Source organism: Sparus aurata, chromosome 6 (genome assembly GCF_900880675.1).
Source record: "Sparus aurata chromosome 6, fSpaAur1.1, whole genome shotgun sequence".
In the NCBI taxonomy this organism is placed as follows: Eukaryota; Metazoa; Chordata; class Actinopteri; order Spariformes; family Sparidae; genus Sparus; species Sparus aurata.
Genome location: NC_044192.1, coordinates 32490471 through 32514831, shown reverse-complemented (window position 1 = coordinate 32514831; position 24361 = coordinate 32490471). Strand labels below are relative to the sequence as shown.

At 42.2% G+C, this 24361-nt stretch overlaps 1 protein-coding gene and 3 non-coding genes across 15 annotated transcripts in view; 1 reads left to right on the top strand and 3 right to left on the bottom strand.

Moving 5' to 3' along the window:
• The window catches only part of LOC115583783 (band 4.1-like protein 1), an 88622-nt gene that overhangs the window by 14150 nt on the left and 50111 nt on the right, over positions 1–24361 (top strand). The window lies entirely within an intron of this gene.
• trnak-uuu (transfer RNA lysine (anticodon UUU)) lies at positions 1117–1189 on the bottom strand. Its single transcript has one exon. It is a non-coding gene; the product is annotated as a tRNA-Lys (tRNA).
• Positions 1720–1792, bottom strand: trnaf-gaa (transfer RNA phenylalanine (anticodon GAA)). Its single transcript has one exon. It is a non-coding gene; the product is annotated as a tRNA-Phe (tRNA).
• trnak-uuu (transfer RNA lysine (anticodon UUU)) lies at positions 2130–2202 on the bottom strand. Its single transcript has one exon. It is a non-coding gene; the product is annotated as a tRNA-Lys (tRNA).

The window sequence follows — 24361 nt, the reverse complement described above, 5'->3', positions numbered from 1 at the left end:
TCCTTCTTAGTTTGGAGCGCTCATATTTAGCTTCTTCATCAAGAAAATTGTACTATGAATGATGCAGGGTAGAGCACAGAGACGGATTTCATCAGGAAGTCCCACTTCCCATGGATCAATGTTTATGTAACCCTCATTCATATTCACATCATATCGCCGAACTGGACTGTAGACTGGAAATAGACACACTACTCCAGAGAGTGAGCAGTGATCAGGCTAGTAACAGAACATTCAGTTCAACCACTATTACCTTGTATTGTGTGCGTGGCTTTAACACCCACAAACCTTCCCATGTCCTCCTCTCTGGTACAGCTTGCTGCCTCTGGCTGCTCATGACAGATTCACAACAGAGAATTTTCTTACTGAGACTAGTTGTATTTTTTAGTTTACTGTCCTCAGAGAGGTAATTTGTGTTATCGCACACGGTACAGGTGGGCAGATGCAGAGACACGTCACCACAACTGCATGTAACAAATCAAGCCAAAGAATCTCAATTCATTAGTGATACATGAAAATGGTCAATACACCCTTATAGTGTATTGCTCCTCACCACAAGTTTACAACACCCTTAATTTTGTCATAGCCATGGGAATAAATTAAGGATCTACACAGCAGGTGGCCAAATGGTCATTAAAATTGTACTGCTGCCTTGTCAGCCATCATAGTTAACCTGGTCAGGTAAAGGTGCTACAAGTTTGCTGCATCCCCAAAACATTTCCACAGCTCTTCACAATGTTCCCTCTGGGGACTTAACCAATTACTTGGTGTCACCAATGGCACTGCTGTAGCATGTCATTGGTGGCCTCCCGCTGGTCTAGTTCTCTCTCTTGATAGTCTGTTTGGTTCCTGTGGTTGGTGATGTGATGTGATGAATGCAGCATTTGCCGTATTCCACGAGACAATTGTGTGCGGATTAAGGGGTTGCAAAAATCATGTTTCAGCCTAAATTGTAATGGGTGTCAGAAGGGCAGCAATTAAAATGAATGCATTATTGTCAATGTTGGTCAATGAATAGTCAGCAGTTGGTTGGCCAAAGGTTCAATCTGCAAGAGCATTCATGTGAGCAGTGCCTTGGTGAAACGCTAAAAGGAGGAGCCATTGTAAGGATCGTCATTGTGCCGGAACAGGGACTTGAACCCTGGACCCTCAGATTAAAAGTCTGATGCTCTACCGTCTGAGCTATCCAGGCTCTTGCAAATGAAGTCGGGTGTTTTTACCAAGACCGACACTGTCCACGGTCAATTGATGAAATTTCCATTACGCTTCATGTTGTTTTATCGAGTACATGTTGCAAGTGGAGCCCGGATCCCACATTGCGGCTGCTCCAAAAGGAGAATGGAACTTGCTTTTGCCGCAAAAAATGGTGGCATTCCAAACCTGGACAAGTTGTGCTAGTTCTGGTAGTCCATTGTCTTTTTGAAGTCACACATGTGTGAGTTGTGTGGCTTTCATACTTTGAATGTATTGGAAAGAATTATCTTGGCCTGTTCCTGTGTGGCGCAATATGCACCTTTTAAATTCATTCAATTGTCAGCAGCCACGCGCATACAAGGACAAGCGATTTGTAAAATGTAGACCGGAATGTGCAACATCCAGTCAACCTACACCACTGATCCATGGCTCGGCGAGAGGCCTTCAGGTTGGCTTTGAAAGCTCTGCCATGACAGTGTTACAGCACCTGAAAAACGCGCGGCGAATTCCGCTAGCGCAGGTGGCTTTTGCCGAAACCCGGGATCGAACCAGGGACCTTCAGATTTTCAGTCTGACGCTCTCCCAGCTGAGCTATTTCGGCGAGCACAGCTGTAAAAATCTGCAGTTTTCAGCGATCCATTACATGACGAAAGTGCTCTGAAAAGAAAGTCTTAACATGTTGCACTTGGTAGTGTATCTCAAAGCCTTTGCGTTTGTCTCGTGACAGTCAAAGTCCAGTATTCCCCGATACAATTGTGGGTGGGTTAAGGGGTTGCAGAAATCATGTCTAAATTGTAATGGCTGTCAGAAGGGCAACGATTCAAGAAAATGCACACTTGTCAATGTACGGTCAGCAGTTGGTTGGCCAAAGGCTCAATCTTCAAGAGCATTCATGTGAGCAGTACCTTGGTGAAACGTTACACGGAGGAGTCTTGTTGCGCCTGAACAGGGACTTGAACCCTGGACCCTCAGATTAAAAGTCTGATGCTCTACCAGCTGAGCTATCCAGGGTCTTGCAACTGAAGTTGTGATGTTTTTTTAATCACTCTGCTAGCATAACGAAAGCAATTTTATTAGTAGTTTACTTAAACGTGCTTAATTCTGCAAATTGGGAGTAGCATTAGCATACGTTATGACTCTAGCTAACAAATATCAGAACATTCACTCTCTCTTTGCTCTTTCTTGCTTCTTATCAGATAGTTCTTGACTTTGTTGGTCTGCTCTTTGTTGCTAGGCAGGTAGCTCCCGATGGGTTTGTCAGAGTTATTTTCACTCAAGCAACTGCCTGCCAGAATGCTGTTGATGAGAGCAGTGAGACCGAATCACTACAGTAAAGTTTTGGGATGTACGAGCTAAACAATACGTTTAAGGACGCTGAGGGGAACTGCAGAGTTATGGTATTTGATTAGTCACAAAACCGGCACACATAAAATGCGGTCGCATGCATGTGATTCCAGCACACAGAACAGTGTCTGTGAGTGGAAAAACATCCTCACAGCAGAGCATTTCTGGAATGGACAGTGGCTAATGTCTTCCCTCCAATGACCGCATTTGTGCACTGGGATCAAATTGCTTCCGAGTGTGGATGGTTTTCTGCTTGTGGATTATGTCTACTGAAAATTCACTGTGTACGTCACTATGACTGTGCCCTTTTAACATTACATCATTTGAGCCAACGTTAATGGAAAAGGTATTGATCAGAGAAGCTTTAACTGAATGCATCTTGCATGACATGAGCTATGTTAAATCAGCTGAGGCTGTTCTGGTACACAAAAGGTAGCGATGGCTAATGGTGGTGCTATTGGACCGATGCCCCCCCTGTAGCCTTTGGCTGGTTCAAGGTTGCAACAGTATGAGATGTTCATCATCTCAAACCAAACAGGTAATGTCAGGGCTTCATGGTGTCTACTACTATACTAAATATCATCAGGTAACCTTAATGGAATGAGAATTTTCTATTTATTTTGCTGAACCAATGCTTTTTTTTATTACACAAATTATGTCTTGACAGACATGGAACTTCATTTAAACAATATGTATATATATATATGCATTTTGATAACACTAATACAGTAGAATTCCATACTGTGGTTAATACATAAATATAGATGATATCATGATTGTCAATTTTTATACTTTGAAAACAGTATATTGCTGCAACCCTAGCTGGATTTTACACCTGCCACATAGACCCAGATGGCAACAAACTATCATGCGTTGTTTTCTGTTGCTGAACAGCAGCAGATGAAATGGCTGCGGTCCGATCTGGATGGGCCAGGTGACGCTTCACTTGCATCAGAGCAGCCTGTGTGGCCACGGGACTGTGGACTGCTTCCTGTTGGAATACTGAAGATGAATAAGCCCAGCAGGGCATCCACATCTCTGTTTGATCATGTACATTATTTATTCCTTTATCACTGCTTGTCATGCCCACATTAATAATTCATGCTTATTATGCTTTCATATTTTTCATATTTCATGGTTTGGGGTGATTAGCCTTTTCCCACCAACTCCTGTCCAGTTTGGGTTTGTTGTGTTTGTATGAATATTTAATGGCTGCAAATGGAAAGTACATGGCTTGAGCACATTAAATTTTGTCATTCACATGATTGGTGAGCGAAGGGAACGGCAGAACTCTATTAGTTCTGATTTGTTCTGTTTTTGCCTTTGAGCAGTGTTCAGTGCAGAATTAAGGGCAGACCATTCATTTAATTCATATAATTATATCTGTGAATTTCTTGCTTCAGAAGTTTTTCAGAAAGTCTCTCTTTCTTTCTCTGTGTGTGTGTGTGTGTGTGTGTGGCTGCAAGTATGAGCCTTGAAAGATATTGTTCCCCGAAAGTGTTTTTCTATCAATTTGTGGGGAAGTGAAACAGCGTCACTTTCAGATGGATAGCCATGCAAATTAAAGAATATATTTAGATTTTTGAATTAATTCCCTGAAACCTAAGTGTGAGTAATGGAGAGTGGAAGCGTTTCAGTTCTCTTAATAGTTCAAGTTTAAAACAGCAAATATGAGTTGGAGTTACAAGGTTTCTCACACGGCAATGAGTGTCAGACTATTTTGGATCTCACACGACCTAAAATCCTTTAAATTAATGTCATCCCTTCAACACCTGATAGCCATAATTCTGTCTGACAACTCTGCCAGATTTTTGAAGGACGTCAAAACTGAAATTGACAGAAACTGCACCTAATGGACCCTGACAGACTGTGAATTTCCCTAACACTCTACAATAAGTGCGTTGTCTTGCACACTCTCTTTTTTAGCATCAGGCCCATTCGGGTAAAGTGTGAGAGGAGACTGACAGTAAGACAATAGTGTCTCAACATAGAAGAGTTTTGTTATAATTAAATGCTTAATAATAGGGCTGTAAATGTTCCCAATTAAGTTATTCTAAGTTATTAAGTTAAATATAATATATTTTAAAATGTTTGCTGTGGTAACTTTTTAGAAATGCCACAGTTAAGGCTACATTGTCAAGTGTTACATCTTGTAAATCAATGAATTACGCGGAATTTTCTGTCATACAGCTGCTTTGAGTAAGTAGTATTGATCGACATTTACAGTAGCCAGTAGCCCTGAATGTTACGCCCCCCCCCCCACCCTGTGGAACGAGTGGTCAGCAAACTCTGTCCAGATTCGCAGCTCCCAGTGAACATGGAGGCCAGTTTGACGACAGGGAACAAAGTACAGAGATGATTTTCTTGCCGGGTTAGGTTCCTGACAGCACTGGGGCGGAGTTAGCAAATAGAACCGCTAGCTGCACAGCTAACTACCTAATGGTAGTATGGCGGCAACAAAGCTGCCGGGAGTTGTCGGTGATAAATCACCAGCTATCTGTCCTGAGTCGAGTGAGAGCAGCCAGAGGACAGCAGAAAATATTCTTTCCTTCACATATGATCCTGTTTCACCCAAATCATTTCCCAGAAGTTCCCAGAAATACTCTGCTCTGGCACTGTCCTTTTTTTTTTTTTTAAACATCCATGGCAGCATCATAGAAAGTAAGAGAGCATTTATTGGACGTAAAATTTGTATTCACCTTCCTTGCGGGATAAGTCGTCAACATTTTTTTGTATCGTTTTCCAGAAAATCACCAACTCTAAAATACCATTAAGAGTATCTACAAAATGACTTTATGCCGTTGCTGGGCCTCATACTGCTGTACAGGTGAGTTTATGCTTCAAAGGAAACAAAAGTAGGGAGCAAGAAAAAAACAGCAGTCGCCCATCTCGAAGTCTATCGTGTTGTTTATTGACAACGATGTCCGTCTTGCACAGAACGTGTACCGTCACCTGACTTAATTCTTTGCTCCTGTCATAATTCCTATAGCCGATAGAGGGTGTGGTCACATGAACATAAAAGTTGTTTTGGGGCACTTGGGACAGACGGATTCTGTTGTTTTGTGGGAGGATAGTCTCGAATAGACGGCACCAAAAATTGTGACATGAACAGTTATAATGACTCTGGCTGTCTCGTAGCACATCCAGCATATGTGCAGTTGTGCAGTATAATTTCACCGAGCCCCTGACTGTTTTTGTGGTTGCCCATTTTTATCCACAGTTTTATAACTGGCGTATGTGTTTGCAATTTAGCCTGTCATTTACATTCCGAGCTGTTTTATGTTCAAAGGAAAAAAAAGAACAACAGTCCTGATTAGTTGTGTAATAAAAATGAATTCATGTTCCCATGTTTTTCCGCTTTTAAGTGCCTGATGCAATGTTGGTATTTACCTTATGTAACTGAGTCATCAAGAATAGAATCAAATTGAATGGGCAGGTCAGTGCCCGGTCTACCATATGAATGAATACTGAATATTTAAAGCATTAAAAGCTGTTATTCTGGGGCTAAAATGAAGATTTAGCCCCAAAATAACAGCTACCTCTCACAGGACACTTACTCTGAAGGAGACCAGGCAAGTTGCACTTCATTTGTCTGGAGAGGTCTTCAACCAGCCACTTGTTCCTCTCTCTTATCTCTCAGTATTCCTCCCTCCCTGCCTCCCTCCCTTCTTTCCACTTCATGCCCCCTCTTGGCAGTATTACACTTCGGTCGACCCTCCAACCTTCCATGATTATCCTATTGATGTGACGCAGGTATCTTGGCCAGACTCGGAGGGAACATTGATTAAACTGGGCGACAGGTTATTAGCCATCTCTTTTGTTTACCCAGCTGAACAGACTTCAGCAGAAGTGGTGAGCAGGATGCAGAGTGACGATCAATGTCAGATTCAGAGCGGGTCTCTTTTTTTGTCAAGCCGCATCAATCACAGGTGATCGCAGGCAACTCATCCTTCAGAACTTGTTTGATAGAATCGCATTTTGAGCATCTTCTCAAGGTTATTACAATGATTATTCAGTCCGGGGTATGCAAGCTTCTAGTAAAAACCTAAAAACTGCACGGAATTGCAAGCGGTGACAACTTTCATGTCTCAGGGCTGTTTATTAGGGTCACACTGAGCTGAAGGTCGATCATTGATGTTATTTTCCAGTTGGAAAAAAGTTACTTGTTTGACTCCTGTGGGTGTGCTCGTCCTCTGCGTTTGACCCTCCCAAACAGCTTAAGAATAGAGACCGGCTCTCAGTGCCAATGCAGTGCCTAAGCCTATAGCAATGTCAGGAGTATTTTTAATACCAAACGTGTGTGAATTTTGGTGTGGGAGGAAACCAGGGCAGCCAGAGGAAACCCACACAGAGACAGCAAGATCATGCCAACTCCAGACAGGAGCAGGGCTGAGGCCCTCTAAACAGATAGCCGCTACACCAGCATGCTGCCAAGTTGAACACAGTCAGTGATGGACAATGATCAATAATAAAATGGTCAAACAAACGTTCATGAATAAGGTTTTTTGGCCTATAAGGTTAAGGTTTGGGTTTCAGTTTATGATGTTTACCCTACCGCTGCAGGGTGAGGGGGATAAGGTCAGCAGCCCTTGGGATTTTCAATCCAGGAAGAGGTGTATCCGGATGGGCTCGCGTCAACCTCCATCAACTCAAAACACCTGACCTGCAGTCACTGACGTGGCTAGAAGCTTTCACTGATCACTCAATTAAAATACACACTGTGTATTAGTTCTCAGTGACTCTGTGTGACAAGTTCCTCGCCACAGAGATGACAAGAATGATGCAAGGACGTGTAACGCCATCATTACGACGCTGATAACAGCAGGAACTCTTAAGATCTAAAAAAATCAGTTTTTCTATGAAGGATAAGGGAATTAGCCCATTATAGATCTGGTGCTGCTGTATGCATCACCATGATTCATCAGGACTTAACATGCTTGCTTTTCAGGCGCAGCAAGAAACTAGTGTACTGTATGCTACCTGTATAGCATACCAAATGACAAACACAGTTAGCGACTCGCTGGTGAACACTGTGGAGCAACTAGCAGTTTAACAAGTGAACCAGCTGTATTCATTACTTTATTATTGGAAGACCAGAAGAGAGCTGGGAGGGAGAGTTACAATTGGACCTTTATCAGGTGGACAGAGACAAATCTCCAAATGAATGTTAATGTTTCTCTGCCGAAATAGGCAACCGCTAACGAAAAGAGCAAATGCTGCACTACTGTGTTACCAGCCTGCATACTTGAACATGACAGAGGACCGCAATACTATGTGCCTTATCAAAGACCATAATGTATTGATACATACACTTTGCCATAACATTCTGCCCCTGAATTGCAGAAGAAAACCAGAACCGAACTCATTAGTCCTGCTTTCAATTAAAACTGAGCTTTAATGTCCTCTTAATGGGAATATTATTGACAATACGTGCAGGAAGCTGTATAAATACCCATTGAGGATCTAAATTCTTGCAGAACATCTGTCGACTATATTTCTAGACAGGTGTTTAGGCTTTTACAGTCGACTTCAGCGCAGTCAAGGTGTTCTTGTGAGAAACATTTTCTGATGTTGATCATCAGAGCAGCTGCAGCTCTACCGCCTCTGCATTCGCCTCTACATTCAGTCACGGCTGTTGACATTTGTGCTAACAAGTCAGTGATTAAATTAATACATGATTAGGTGACAGCTATCTACAGGACATGAACAGCTCCAACTAGCCTCTCCTCTGATATTTCAGTTGATCGTCTGTCTTGGTTGTCTCTGATTCTGATGCTCGAACAAGTTTTGAACTGGAATTTAGTTTGGTGGTGCCGGACAGTTATTGATTTTATGTTTTCACCTCCATGCATCTGTTGGATTGTTGCACTCAGTTTTGCAGGGCTCTGTCCAGACTGTCCTGACCGACGTCTCCCTTTACTCTTCCAGTCCGCACGTATTCACCTTGTGAATTTGAAATGAAACTTAAGCTTGCAGGGGACTATTTGTTCACAGATTAAAGTTGAAGGTCAGTATTGCATTGAGTTTTCACTTTGTTATCAAAGTAGTATTGAATTCTGGTTATTGTATAACAGGAACTGGTGTGTTTACTGTGGACTCCCAATCTTTTTTCACTGACTTCAGACCATCTTGTGACATCCAAACTAGTAAAACTGAGACGATGGTTTGGCTGTCCTTCAGCTGGACTTGCATCTTCTCCAGACTGCCAGCCTTTGACCAGGGTTTAAATCTCTTTTCATCACATTGTAATAATTACTCTTGTCAGCCATCTGTAATACAAGCCATTTCAATAACAACATAATTGGTACGATTATGAGCTACAATTATGTAGATTCATCACATTAGCTGTGATCAGAATGAAACTATTTCATTGCTACAGGAGAAGATGAAATGACAAAGCGGTATCTGAATTAAAATGAAAAGTCTAGTCATATTGGCAATGTTGTGTTGGTATAACCCTCATTTATATACTAGTCATGCAGCAGCGACTGTTTTGCATTACTGAGGCAGACAGTGCCTAAAGAAAGGTCTGGCAAAAAACATGATTTTGAGGGGAAAAAAAAAATGTCTACTTAGGTGATTATATTTGCATTTCCCTCAGCCAGTCTCAATAATCCACAACAAGACTCAAGGACTCAGTATTGAGCATTGTTTGGTCTGCAAAGGAGTGTGTGTTTGGGTGTGTGTGTGAGAGAGAGAGAGTGTCCACTAGCACTCAATCCCCTCCACAGACAAGGCTGACAGGACAGATAGCCATTTACCTACAGAGTGCTGGGTCAGCACATTCAGGCTCTCTTATTTCAAGGCGGCAGGCTGCCAGTCATCCCATGAAAGGGAGGAGGAGGATTTGAAAGGTGCTTTTGTTTTGGTGTGTTGCCGCCTCTTGTCGCCGTACGAGCACTACTATGTCCAGCTACAGTTACAGTCGGCCTCTGTTCGCTGCCGTCCCGTCGGCTGCCACGGAGTTAAAGGCACTGACAGGGATGCGCAGGAATACAAGGACGCGGACTGAGCCAGCATGCGAGTGTGCTCCACTTCACCCCGATTCTGCTTGTTGGACACATTTTCATCCCGTATTATAAATGTCTTAAATATTGTATGTGCAATCATGCAAACTTTAAAACACCACTTTGCACCTTGTAGTGCAACATTAATGGAACTCTTCGCGCTCACTCCGAATGTAAAAAGTTTTTCAGCTCAGTTTTCCATACAACATTACGTGAGGATGGAGCCTGGGGTCCCAAGTACGTCTTTCACACATTGATTGAAGGGTGCTGGATTTGAAAGATCGAAACCCACTCTTTAAATCTCTTATCACTCCATTCATGCAACATGCAAGTCTGATGTTGTCTCATCTGTGTGAACACCAAAAGATCTGCGTTTTTAAATTTATTTTCCTATTATTAGTGCCTGTCGATAATGAATATCCACTTGTATCTGAGCATCCACAGCTGTCAGTTTTGGCACCCGTGGTGGTGCGCCTTCAGTTCCAGAGCCATATGTCTCTGTTGAAAGACTTGCCAGCAACTGCTAAATAATATTGTTGCCTTAACCATTTTTCAGTTTTCATGCAAATAGAATCATCTACTGATTAAGTCACTGTTGGCTTGCTCAAAAGCTGGTGCCAGTTTTTTAGCTAGAAAACCATGACGTAGTGTTTATAATAGAACTCGACCGATATCGGCCGATTGCTAGCCGATCACAGATAAATCAGAGTTGTCCAATATTTAGACAGCATATATGCTATATAAACATTTCTTTTAAGAATTATAATGCAGACAAGATGCTTGGTCTACTTTATGATTAGCAATTATTGCCCCCATCACAAAGTGTTTGATAACCACATTTGAGGGCTTGTTGCACAAACATGTTTGCTCTCTAACTTGGTATCGGCCCAAAGGATCAAGTATAAGTCAGTCTCTACTTGATAAGTTAACTAATATCTTTATTTGATCAGTCAATTTACTGATGCGACTTTAGCGATGCTTTATATATCAGATATATGCCATTATGGTTAAGTTTTGGATTTCATCAGGACACTTTGGCTTTGTATTTGTACTGGAAAGACTTTAGCGATTTGAATCACTTTAGTTCAGTTCAAGTATTTATAGACACTGACTCTGTAGCTCCAGCTTTTTCCCAATCCAAACAGCCGGGTCACCGCTGAAATGCACTTCTGTATGCAAAACATTAGGCGAACACATCGCTAATCTAATGCACTTGTATTTGCGTGTACGTGTACTTAGTATCTCTTTTCATCAGGCAGACCGCTACAATGGGCCATTTGGCCTGAGACCTTCTGGGAAAAGTGCTGCAGGGCATTTCTATTAACATCGGCAACTGCAGCCTGGCTTATTAACCTCTAATAATGACTTATTAACATTTGCAGCTCTCGCATGAGCATTATTGTAATGGCTGGAAGAGGTTTTTTTTTAACAACCTGGCAGCCCAAAGATGTGTTAGTAATGTACTGTAAATTATCTATAAAGCTTAAGTAACTGATGAAGTAACCATTTATACATTCCTTATAGATATCTGATGAATATACTAATGTCTGACCTAAAACAAAGCTGAATTGCCGCTGAAATAATTAGAGAACAATGACATTTCTGTATGATATTGTCTGAAGGACATCTCGCCCTTTGGTTAGAGCTGTGTAAAAGGAGGGTGAAAAAAAATTAAAAATCCCCTTCCTCTAGCTTTAGCTGCATTTTTTCCTTCCAGCCTTCCTCAGAAGTGTCACAGGGCGGCTGTTCATGTCTTAAGGAGGACACAGAAGTTGCCTTTAAGCAGAGGGAATGCATTATTCAAGAGGGTGCACACGGGAATAAGGAGGGGAATCATAACCAGCAAAGAAGCTACTGATCTGAATATCCTCTGATAGCTCCTAATAAACAGACACAAACATCAGCATGAATGTAGAACATCGCGGCACACATAAGGGACACGAACATCGACGAGTTGCGTCACATGATAAGTAGCTGCTTGTGCCTTAGAGTATTCTCATAGATGATTTAAAAGGTTTGGTGATCGGGAGGAATTATGACTAGCATGCTTGCTGCGCTCAAACCTTCCTTCTCCTTCTCAATTATTCATCCACTCAGGTTCCAGGTCAGCCCTTGTTTGGCACAGATTGATAGATTTTATAAATGGCAGGTTTTACTAAAGGTTCCAATTATACCGCGGGCTAACGACAAGCATATTAAACAGGAGATTATGTGTAATGCTTTCTGCAGTCGATCTGCGAGGGTCCTGGAGGTGACAAACAGTGCAGGAAAAGAAGAGCAGGGTGAGACACACACACACACACACACACACACACACACACACACACACACACACACACACACACACACACCGATGTCAGGCTCAGATTCTAGCTGAGGACACAGTTTCTGGTGAATTAGAGACAGAGAGCCCACCTAACACCCACCTTCAGGTCAGCTTAATTGAACAGAATGTGATTTTTGGCTCCAGTAGGCAGCAGCCCAGACCTTGTATGTTTTAAACTATTTTACTGAGCTGTGGGTGTGTGTGTGTGTGTGTGTGTGTGTGTGTGGGGCGGGAATCTGTCAGCTCTTTAATGTTGTACAAGAGCTGAGAACCCAGAAATGCTCTATGTTTTACGTCCACCTCGAGCTGCATGTTAAAAAGCTTGTTCAGACTTCAGAATTTAAAAAAGTTTGGTTTGTCATTGACATTTTTGTGCCTGATGTTTGCGTATAGTTATGTTATAGCATCTCCTGCCACCATAAGATCTTGTAATCTTGCAATCCAACGTCTTTTACCCATTGGACCTGGAGGCTTTGAACCGCCTTGCTTAAAGACTTTAAACACACATTATTTTATTTCTTTTACTCACTCTAGGGCAGTGGAAATAAGATTTGAACACAGTATTGACATATCATTACCTTTTAAAGTGATATTTACACATCCAGCAGGTACGTTACAATGTTGTCATTCATTTGGAGCCATGTTTGTGGCCACCTGGCGAATGTTAATCCAATAATCGTTTTCTTGTAGCTCTGTTTTTTGTCCCTGAGGGGAAATAATAGGCTCTTTAGCTGCTGTATTCGCCTGCTAGTCTCTACACTGTGTCTGTCTGCTGTTTAGTGCTCAGCAGGTAGTGTGCAGTTGGGTATTAAAGCTTTCTCTTTGAAAACAGGTGCCCGCTGTGGCTAAAAATGTATTAGCAAAAGCTGCTTTTTAATTATATCACATATTATTGACAATGTCTTCAGAGGCTGATGAAGTGAAGTATTTATTTGGCAACCAACAATGTTGCAAGATAATGACAACTGTGTTGAATTTAGGCTAACAAGAGTCAACGTTAGCTAAAAAACAAAGTGAAACCCTGTCTGGTTGATATGCACTCTGTGGGTTAGCACCTGTACTGTTTGTAGGCTAACTGTTAAACACGGATTCGCGGAGAAAGTTAAACACCACGTATCATTTGAATGCTTTAAAGAGTATACTACTGTGTGTTTGTGGTGTTCAGAGAGACCAACAGACGACAGACATTCTTTAGATAACGCTCTTTAGATAAACAGCCTAGCTTTAGCTTCATGTAATTTTCAGACTCTTAGCTAGCAGCTAGCTCGTCAGTAGTTTGTGGGTGTTAAGGACTGATAGCTCTTGGGCAGAGGACAGCAATTGTGATCTCCCAGTTCAACTTTTGAGTATGCCGTATTGTCAGTTAAAGTTAATAGCTTGTGAAATATCTAACAGAATATCAATTTGTCTGTAGAAGTGTAGCTTTTGGTAATTAGATGTCAACTTTCCCAGGTAAGCTCTTTTGAGAAAAACATCTCGACGTTACCTCAACCACCGGCAGGCGGTCTGTCATTTTATCTCATTCTATTCATGTAAGTTGGGATTTATATATTGAAAAATGGGCCTGGAGTTGAATTGATTGAAAGCATATTGGGCAAAACTCAGAAACATCAAGTACCTCAAATTCTCCAGCCCTCCCGCAATGTGTGCAACTGTTTTAGGGATTTTGTCTGAAATGTGTTTGTGTATTTTGGCCTTTCTGTGTTTCCATGCGCAGTGTGGCGGGTTTTTACATGCTGTGGGCTCGAGTGTGAATTTTGTTGTTGACTTTGAAGCGGGACTTATCACTCATTGCAAGGCACATCAGGAAGGACGACACAGCTCCTACACAGCTCCACCCACCCCTCTAACACACACACACACACACACACACACACACACACACACACACACACACACACACACACACACACTGTAGAGTTTCCTGTGCCGCAGTGGCTCTTGGCATGCCCTTAGTGGGAGGATAGCAGAGATTGGATGAGCAATCGTGCCTTCATAAACACAATGCAGTAGCTGATGTGTGAGTGTGTGATCGACTGTGTGTGCAATCTGCAGCAACAAGGTCATCTTAGACCAAGTGTGTGGGCCCTCACTGATGTGTGTGTGTGTGTGTGTGTGTGTGTTTTTTGTTTCCCAAGCGAACAAAGTCAGATTTAAGTTGTTTTAGCTTCAGTACCTGGCTGCACGGTGTGTATTGTGTGTATTTTACTGTCTGTGTGAGTGTGTGTGTGTGCATGAAACACTCCCCTGTGTAATTTCCCCGTAGGAATGCATGTTCATGGAGGCAGTGAGGAGTGCTGGGTGTCCCAGTGTGAACTCCCGTCAAATTCTGGAGTAGCGTCACGTTGCATAACTGTGTCAGCTCATGGACTATTTCTCCCTCTGGGATTACACTTTGAATGTTGTTTATTTCCTCCCGGTACTGTAGAGTATGACACAGTAAAGCACTACTTCAGATGTATCATAACTCATGGCGACGGCAGAGGAAAATATGGTCTGAATAGGACAAGATTACTGGGGGAAAAAGGCTGTCTGGCACTTGGTCAGAAGTACGTGTCGTGCCTGTCTCGGAGATGAATGCAGGAAAGAGACTTAAGGCGGCTCTGAAATCCTTCATACAAGGATTGGGATCTGAGTTAAGAGAAATTGTGCCTGTTCTGTCTTAGCTCGTCACGCTGTTGCGTTTGCTGTGTGACAGTCTAACACTGCAGATCATGAGAGTCAATAAAAGCTGAATCACTCCTCTTACTCCGACAGCATGCCTGAAGATGGCTCTCTCGCTTGTGTTTGCTGCAGTAATGATAGCTTTTTTTATTTTATTTGCAGAATCAAGCATGCCTCAGGCTTAAAGCGGAATCAAATGGGACTCAAGTGCCAGCCAAAGTGTTAAGTTTTATCGATTCTGCAAATGAATTTGGGCATTGTGCCGTGGTTCATTTGCAGGGGTGCGTGAACCTTTTAAATATCTTTCAAGATGTCTGTTTAAATCGCTGAGAGATGGTTTGAGATAGTTTGATTTCAGTATTTCAAGACAACGCGGTATCCACCAGAACAGCGCATCCTCTTTACCTTACCTAACTGCCTAACCTTACCTACAAGACTTAACAAAACGACTGTTGCAGGGTACCAGTGACAGGCTTACTGCGCCTTCATCATACTGTCACAGTTTGTTTAGGTTTAGGCACTAAAACTACTTGGTTAGGTTTAGGAAAACATTGCTGTTAGGCTTAAAATGACTATGTTACTAATATAAAACACAAATCTGTCACAAACATACCTATGTTACATAATGTTTTTAACTGAACTACCTCAGTAAGTTAAAACAACTCACCGCTAAGTTTTGCTGTCAGGATTTTGACTTTCCTGGCTTTGTTAGTGTCAGTTTCTGAACTCACTAAACTCGCGGTCTCATGCTCTTTCGCTATCATTGGCTCGTATTGTTCTAACCAATCAGCATATTTAAAAGAGGAATCTCTAGAGTATGTGGATTTTCAACCATTTTGATTATTAGCTTTCATCCACGATCAAAGCAACTTTGAAATACTTACTTTGGTAGTTCAAATGTTTTCACAGTCCATATATGAGATTTGAAGTGAGTAGTCATTTTTTTCGTGTATAGTCAAAAATCACATTTCAGATACATGCAAAAAAAAACTTTAGGAGTGCGAAGCTGTATGTCCATGTGGGAGATTGTTGCGCAGAGGTCCATCCTGCTCTGAAGTCAAGGTATTTTGAAAATCTGAAGCTGCAATGTGAAAATCTTAAATGTAGAAACTGCATGAGCTTGTGTTTAACATGAGGGAGTCAAAGCACTCCTTCACTGTCATAACTGCAGCGCTCTTAGGCCTTTTTTCCTTCACCGGGTGCCCTCCAGGAGCCACACGCCTCTTGTACTGAACACATTTTACAGACTCCTGATGAATGCCACTTAAATGTGTAAGCTGAATTGTAAGGAGGCGATCTCTGCAGGCAGAATGTCTTGATACATAAGATCTTTATTTTAATTTGTCTCTAATACATTACAACATTATTGTAATCACAAATAATGAACTTAGTGACAATGACCACGTAAGTCTCTCACTCACCGGGGTGTGCGCTGTCATTCCTTTTCTTATTTTATTGAAATAATTGTTGTTGTCATCTATCTGACACAATTGTTGGAAGAAGGGGGCTGCTTTGTATGGGCTTCCATGCTGCAAGTCATGGACCTGAACCAAGTAATGAAGTGAAGTCACAAACGGCCATATCCCAGAAATTCTAAGTCATTGGTGCCTTGTTGTAAATTTGGCATTAAATACAAAACATTAAGATGTTTCTCAACTTGTCAGTTTTCTTCGCTGCATCACTGTAAAAGCCTGTTTTTTTTGTGTCAATAAAGCACACTGTTTTATTTAAGAATATAGCAGTAAACATGCCAAATGTTACAAATCCAATAAGCAGTAACTAACATAGGCTTCTTCTTTGTAGAGAGATGAAAGTGGAGAAAGTCACCAGATTCCCTTAAAAAAAGTGTCTAATTTTGAGGTAGCAGATACACAAGGCTTCTATTTCAGTGACGGAGCATGACGCATCAATTCGGTCAGAAATCAAAGCAACATCATACCATCGGGTTAGTTTTTGGAACGCCAGCACAAGAATCTCAAAAAAGAGTCAAAACCTAGCCAGTCCACCCTTCTTGTAATCCCTCGGTTGGGAACACTAACCTTTTTGTATGTTTGTTGTTGTGTTTATAAGACGTACATGTATAATGGCGATTGCGCGTGACGAGGGAGCGAGGAGCGGAACCGTAGCGGAGCTGTTCCGCAATGCGCATGCAACCAGTGGAGTTCCTGGGTTATGATCAGATCACTCAGGATTGGATGATAAAACCAAACGTGAACAGTCTCACCTACATGTTAGCTAGGGTTAGGGTTAGTTCATTTAGAGACCCCAACAAAGCTCAGATTATAACTGGAACCCTGGACAAAAGGACCTGAATTGATCAGTTCAGCTGGCTTAATTCTTGCCGACTATCTGTCCTCATGTAAACAAGTGAGTTATAATAAGGTTTCCTGTGGGCATTTGGTTAGAGTCTTTATTTGGGCACTTGCATCTAAGTGAGCTTTCTGATCTTGATTAGAATACACCAAGTCAATGCAGGGTGCAGCAGTAGTGGCTTAAATTAGAATTTGAGAAAGAGGAAATCAAAAACAGCCTCAGTCCTCCTCTCTGTTATAACCACACCGCGTATTTGCAGAAGAAAATAAGTGGCTCTGAGCGTCAATCTCATCTTCAATTTGTTTTTTCAGTGGAGAAGAAAGAGGAGATGCAAAGAGGCATCTTAATGAGATGTTGAACAGTCTCCTGCCCCCTTCTATACAATAGCCATTGTTTCAGAGCATGTGTTGAGAAAATCCCAAAATGCAGGGTTTAGTCAGCCGTGGAACACAACAGAACCACGGCTGCTCCATCCCTGCAGCAACGCCAAATTAAATGAATGACAATTTTCCAATTCAGTTAATTGTTTTAAGTCATTCGTAAAGGGAACATACCAAACACTTGCCTCTTCAACATGAGGATTTTCAGCTTTTCTTGTCCTTTGTCCTTCTTTCTGACATTTAAGTCAGTTTGTCAAAAAAAAAACGAAATAGATCATGAATCGACTTTGGAAATAATGCCTGCACCCTTAAAGGAGGATTAGCAGCTAACAGCCACATAATTGAACAAACTCTACTGCTTCCTTTGAAGTGATCTATTCAACTTCTTTCTGTGCAATGTGTTCTACATTTGCTCACATATATATACACACACACACATCTTAAAATATCCCCTTTAAAATGTAACTGTAATTATTATTTTAATATGATATTATATGTATAAATATTTATCATCTGACTCTCTGTGGCCTGTAACTGTGACTCTAGTGTGTTTGTGTGTAACCTTGTGGCATAAATGCTCAGTGCCTGCTGGCAGATTGTGCCACAGATGTTGAACAGGACTGCGGGCTGCCCAGAGACCACTCTGTTGCTTTTTAAGGACAAGCAGCAGAGGACACCTAGAGGAGGACAGATCGAGTGTGCTGTGGCAATTCTCATGCTACACACAGCAAATACACACTTTTCTCCTGCTTTTCTGTGTGTGTTTCCTGGTCCAGTGGGTAGAGCTTGGATGCATGGATTGCTGCAGAGCCATAAGGTACCTGATGTTGTTTGATTGCAGTCTCAATTCAGCTTCTCTCTCAGACTGAGACACTCTACGCAGCAGAGTACTGTAGATCACAGTGCACTTTCATGGTGGGCAGCTGCTTCTTGCTTCAGTGGGGTTTGCAGTGTTGCCAACAGTGAACTTGTGCTGAATAAAAAGGCTGGGTGAGGCATCGCGAGGACGAAAAACAACCACCAACAGAACAACTTTTTACGGGGCTGGCGATGGTCACACTGTACGTTGCATCAGTTTGTTGCAGCTACGTTTTTGAAAGATTCATGAAAATCTGCCTTCATGAACAAATCTCTAGACATCTGGATGTTCTTGTTGAGTTTGTATTTACAGTAAACATCATATTTTAATAACAAGCTTGGCTCTGAAAATCTACTGAAAAATAAAAACACAAGACATAATATATCCCAAACTCTTATCTTTAGGCCTGACGGAAGGAGATTAATGCATCATCTCTATGATATATGAGTCCTGGTTGATTTGGCAACTCCTGTGTTTGCTATGGTAACATATAATATTTCTGCATTAAAATGTCTCAAAACAACTAAACCTGTTTGATATACATTTTGTAGAGTTGTGTACCTATCTTATCTCAGATGTTTTCAGCAATGCCCAATGAAATCCACAAGTCAATTTCATTTGGTTGCCCGTTGCCATAACTTCCTGGAGAGAGTCGGGAGAGTGAGAAATGAAGTCAGCAAATGCAACTAAACATTACTTGGTTACATCATTGATAACATAACTTTGTCCATGAGTCCTGTGAGATGGATTTTTATTTTATTTTATCAGCAATAGTGGTTGTTTACGGTAAAGAACACTTCCTCCATGATCCCGTGCTACCTACTTATTTGTTTTGATTTAGAGACCCCTAGAGGCAGAAATAAATGACATACTGGGCATTTAATGCTACAGCAGACACTCAGAGGAGAGAGTGGCGTATGTGCTTAGACTGCAGTCGAACAAACTCACGTTGATTTAGAAAAAAGAAGTTCGTCAATAATAATAGCACCTGCGATTTGAGGCAAACGCATTGTGTTCTACTTCACGATAAAAGCCACCTCCAAACGTCCCCAGTTGAACGTAATTGATATGACGCAGTGGCAATTCCATTAGCAGTAACTTAATGCAGCTCTGATATGTGCCGCTGGGGAGTAAACAGTAAACAGTGAGCCTGATATCAGTGAGATGATATCACAGACAGTAATGTTGGATCAACATGCTGAATGTTTTCCTGTGAATCCCTCGTTCTTAGGAAATCAGAATCCATGCGTGGGCTTGGCGCACCACCGCCGATAACAAATACTATGTGGGAAAATGCGGTTTGATTTTATGTAAATCTTAAAGATGATAACTTTCACCAAACAAACAGACGACATAATAACCACAACAGCTGATAGAGAGCGCTCAGAGCGGAGCGGAGCGGGTTGAGGCTGGAGATGTTGATGCGGCTGAGGCCTCACTGGAGGTAAATGTAGCACAACGCAAACTGCAAATGTCTTATCGTTCAAGTGCAGTCGTAGCCTGTAGTGATTCACCGAACGCTTTCAAATGAGCACAAAGCACCTATCTCCTGCTTGTTCGCTTTTTATGAAATATTAAATTGCGTTGTCATTTGTTGTTGTAGTTTGTTTTTTCTTTTGCTCTTTTCTTTTCTGTCGTCTATTTTGTTCCACTCTTTTATTTTTGGTATTCAGTAACGTATTCAGTCCAGCTCCCTTGTCACATCTGTTGCATGCTCACTCGTTGTCTGCTGACATTTAGATTTCTGCCAAAAAAAACTAAAAAACGAAACACTGAACGCATCACATCGGCACCTGAACTTGCAAAATCCCTATCACATCTGGCCCATCTGTGAATGCAGTCCAATGGTATTTTTTTTTAAATCTTGAATACATATAAAGATTCATCTATTTATTTATGTTTTTAATTGAAAAATAAAAATGTAACGCCATGCGGTAAAGGCATACAAATTCACGTCCTTTACTTTGTGTATCAAAGCGAAAACAACACCCAGTATGACCAGCTGTCAACGCGGACTCAACGCCTTATCAAAATGCGAAGCATGCGGAAGCTTACATTAGGATCTTTCTCGCCGCTGACTTTGTAAAGCTAGTCTTAACCTCTGCATGGTAATTACATGTCAGAATGATGGCTTCCACTGTTATTACGGCGTGCCGCTGCTGGGTTGCACCTGCTGAGATCTGTGCAGCTTTATCTGCGTGCTGTAATGGAGCTGTTAGCAGATAACACGCTACTGCTTATTATTCTGGGCCTATCAGATCACAAAGGGCAATGGGGGGGAACAGAAAGAGAGGGGGAGAAAATGTGCCGGCCTCAAAGATGCTTCTAGACCTCGTGTCTTCATCTGCAGTCAGGATGACCAGCCGCAGTCTGTTTCACATGTAGAGCGGGATGCCTTTTAGCTTGTTTTAGTGGCCCGGCCGAAGGTGCTGTGTGGCGAAGGGTCTTCGGCCCGGCTATGAAGAAAACCTTCCTGATCACAGAGACATTAATTAGTCCAACACACAGGATCCTTCCTTTCACAGCTCGGCTCTCCTGCAGTGCTGCAGCCCGTCACATAGAGTACCATATGGCGTGGCCTTGTGCCACCTTCTCCCATGGGCACCGGGGAACGAGCTTCAAATGGGCCATGACAGGGACACTGAGTGATGCTGCAGGCTCTGTTGCCATAGTATTTTGTGTCAAATAATCTCTCGGTTGTGGATCAGCCCGGTAATTTGTTACAGAGACAACGCACACGTCGCCTCCTCTACTCTCTTTCCTGTGTGTCCTCGTTGCACTGCGGTATTTTGCATGCATGTGGAAGAGCCTTAGATAGCCATGCCGCGGCTTCATTCTGCATCCTGGCATGGAGAATGTCAATCGGCCCGTAGCCAAGATGTTTTGGAGTGTGCACCGCTCTCCTCGGATGATGGAAAAGCTCAGGCCTGAGGTGTGTGTGTGTGTGTGTGTGTGTGTGTGTGTGAAGAAAAGGTGGGGAGGAGCGTAGGCAAGCAAACAAACACTCACACATTGACTCATGCGCTCCAACCGCTGCCTCTTTGTGTGGCGACAGTCTGCACCTGCAGCATGCCAGCCATACTCATGCACATGCCCACAGTGGCTCTGCGTCCTCTCCCTTTAAGCAATCCATTAGCCAACAGCAGCTAAGTGCTGCTCATGCTAGCTGGGCAGCAGCAGGATGTGTTCAGCTGGCAGAGAGCGCTGCTGCTGGGAAGCTAGCAGGAGGCCCATTTGTGCCAAAATATCTTACTTCCAGCAACCCTCTTAAGTTTTCCGAATTGTCCCTGTTGGAGCACACTGTAGTGTCATTCTGATGATTTTTCAAGAAAGGCTGCTTCCACTAACGTTTGTTAAAATTGCTGCCAGTTGCGTTCAGGTGATGGAAATAGCATCTTTATTGTCCTCTATATGAATCACCGCCTCTCTCAGAAAGGTCACTGTTAAAATAATTCAGCTTCTGAGCAGCATAAAGGTAATTCTCTTCACGATGGTGTAGTTTTTCACCAAAAAATTCTGCACTGATCCCAAATTCAATGGGGCTTTTGAAAATAGAAAATGCTCCAGGCTTTCTCATGGGAATCCCAACAATACCTCCTGTGTGCTGCCAGCTGATCCATCTTGATCCCCTGAGATAAATACAGTATAAGAGTGTGACTATTACTCAATGCGACCTGTGAAGAGATGAGTCCTGCTGTGAGGGCCTTCCTGACACCCACCATTTCCTTGTTGATTTATGGCACTCTCTATGACTTCTAAGGGTGAAAGGAAATTGGAAAAGCCACCTTGGAGGTGAGTGCTTTGTATACAAATGGCAGCTCAGTGTTAGTTGTGTCCTTCCTCAGGTAGATATGCGATGCCTGTGGCTGAGTTGTTGTCTCTGGATTTATTCCCACAGAGGACAGCTCTCTCTGATGAACTCATGAACGTTACAAGGACATGCACTTGCAAAACGCAGCTGGCCCCGACCATTAGCATAATATTATGCATATGCAGGTTCACACAGGGCTTCATTGCCACTTTCAGGTGTAGGACAGACACAGTATTAAAATGTTGACCAAGTAACAGCAATCTTTGTGAGTCAAATAAAAGTTTTTGGAACATGGATTGACCTTGAACACAACGCAAATGCATGAAGATAATATCACAAAAGATGAAACACACTTTCATTGTCATTGGAAATAGCCTAAAATGAAGCTCCCATTTAAAGCAGAGTTCATTTAAAAAAACAAAAAAAACAACCTGTGTGCGGATTCGTTTTCCACTAAAAAGGAAAACTAATCTGAGCCTTGCGCCAGCCAGGCTAAAACTGTGGGAAACAAAGAGGGTATTGTGTCAGTGCTTACAACAGGATCATGAGGCAAGACTTGCAACTTCCCGGTGGGAAGGGATAGATTTCACAACACACTTGGGTATTTATTTTGCAGTTACTATGGACTGAAGAGATGCAAATGGGTGTCCAGGAACAGTGTTTATGCCATGAGAAAACGACTGCACTCCGTGTGATCTGTTATTGATTACCTAGGTTGATAGTTATCATTCTATGCAGTGGATTATACCATGATACAAGAACCAAGATTCAATTATTGCTGATCATACGACACAGGAATATAAAATGTAATGTTGTAATGACATTTTGCAGTCCCTTTATGTTCCTCACAATAATGAAATGATATAAATCAATGAGTAAATTGTAAAAATAAAAGCTATTTTGCTATTTGAGTGTGGAGGATGAGTTTAGGAAACCTTATAGCCTGGAGAAAGAAGCTGCTCTGTAGTCTGGTTTTGTGGCAGGGGATACTTCTGTATCTTTTTCCATGTGGCAGCAGGATGGACAGACCGTGGCTGGGCTGGGTGTTGTTTAGGCTCTGTGCAGACAGCTCAATTAACCGATGTCGATTGCAGAGACTGTTCCCTGTCAGGATGTTTCTACCGCTCCAGGTTCTCAGTGATGTTGATTGCCTGGATCTTAAAACTGTCCACCAGCCCTCTCAGGTCCACTGGTGTAGACAGGGGTGCGTGTCTCATTTTGTCCAAAATCATTCTCCTGATGTCTGAGGCATTGTTGAACAGGGTGAACAGGAGGGGGCTGAGCACACAGCCCTGGGGGGCTCCAGTGTTGAGCACTAACATAGAGGAGGTGTCACTGCCAATCTGAACTGTCTGGGGTCTGTTAGTGAGGAAGTCCAATATCCAATTGCAGAGTGTGGTACTGAAGCCCAGAGTGTTAAGATTGCCAATCAGTTCCACGAGGGAGAATGTGTCGAATGCTGAACTGAAACCACAGCATTCTGTCTGTAGGTGTAGGTGTTACTTTCAAGGTGTGAAACGCAGTAAGTTAGCCAGATCTTAAATAAAGAGGTGTAGAGCTCAGTGATTTTTGCAAACTCCTTTTCCTACATGGAATATGTAATTATACTGGCTTTATCTGCCTGATGCCTTACTGTCACTGAGAAGAAAACGTAGGCATGGCACGACTCTTAGAGGAAGAGCTGAGGCTTGATGGATATTTGGCACCCCAGCTGAGGAACAAGAGGTCTGTTGGGATATAATATTGTCACAACCTGGCTCAACAGTATGCGACAAAAGAGGGAGACCACACATAGTCTGTAAATAACGCCAAAAATGTTTTAATTAGCCAAAGGAAATAAGCAATATAATTAGGTATCAGTTGTCAGTATGTATGCAGTGTCTGTGTGTGTGTGAGTGTAAGTGTATGTATGTGGAAACAATATTGAAACAAAAAATAATGTCAGTCAGTCGGTCAGGCCAGGAGAGAGAGTGAGAGGATCCTGCAGGTCTGATTTATAGCCACCTGAGCCCAGCCTGCTCAGGCGTGTTGCATCACTCATGGAATAGCTCCTCCCACCAACCTCCTGAAACAAAGTAAACACAGCCAAAAAAAGGACAGAGCAGGACCAACCCCAGGGTCATCACAATATTAAGAAAAAAAAAATGTTGGTAGCTCTCATTTAATATGTTCACATTAAAGCTGAACCTGTCAAAATGTGATACACAGAGAATTATTACCTGACTCAGCCATTTCCATCGGCTCTGTGTTAGGCTTGGTTATACGCCCTTGAAATGATATTGCATTATTTAGCCTATATAGATGTATGAGCCTATATAGCCTAAACATGATATACATCTCGATATTTAGAAATCTCCTCAACAGATGAATGCTAGGACTGGGCAATAATCATATATCACAATGTTTTTGACCAAATACCTCAATATCAATGTAGAAGAATGCCTGTTAGGACTGTTGAAATATTGA